This window comes from Solanum tuberosum, unplaced genomic scaffold (assembly GCF_000226075.1).
Source record: "Solanum tuberosum cultivar DM 1-3 516 R44 unplaced genomic scaffold, SolTub_3.0 scf00840, whole genome shotgun sequence".
Classification (NCBI taxonomy): domain Eukaryota; kingdom Viridiplantae; phylum Streptophyta; class Magnoliopsida; order Solanales; family Solanaceae; genus Solanum; species Solanum tuberosum.
Window position 1 is genome coordinate 59785 of NW_006239755.1, and position 562 is coordinate 60346.

The 562-nt window shown below is 37.2% G+C and overlaps 1 pseudogene; it reads right to left on the reverse strand.

The window, feature by feature from the left end:
- Nucleotides 1–555, reverse strand: part of LOC107059116 (probable leucine-rich repeat receptor-like protein kinase At1g35710) — a 4165-nt pseudogene extending 3610 nt beyond the window's left edge.
- Nucleotides 556–562: the final 7 nt, after the last annotated feature.

Consider the following 562-nt stretch of genomic DNA (forward strand, 5'->3'; position numbering starts at 1 on the left):
TAACCATCAAGAAAGTTTGTACCCAAAGATAGCTTAGTAAGAGACCTTAGGTAATCTATTTCTCCTAGAATGAGGCCATTTAAATGGTTTTTATATATACGGAGGATCTGAAGCTTGGCTAGTGAACCAATTTGTGGTGGGATTGTTCCTGAAATCTGATTGCTATTCAAGTTAAGATAGACAAGATTTGTGAGATTACCAACTCAGGTGGAATTGTGCCAGAGAAATTGTTCATGCTAAGATCAAGAATCTCAAGAAAAGGGAGAGATGAAAATGGAAAAGCATAGAGTGTAGCACTGACACTAGTATTTGTAATATTCAGCGTGTTTACCCTACCATTAAAGCATTTAACTCCATACCAGTCCCTGCATGCATTAGAACTTGGCGTCCATGAAGCCAATAAGGAATTATTCTGGTTCTTGAAAGTTGCTTTCCATTTCAAGAGGGCAGTTGCTTCCTCAGTGGAAGCAAAAGTAACTGTAAAGAGATATAAAAGAGTGAGACACTGAAGTGAAGAGAGTATTTTGCTGGAAACCATCATCATATTTTGAGTTTATTGTTT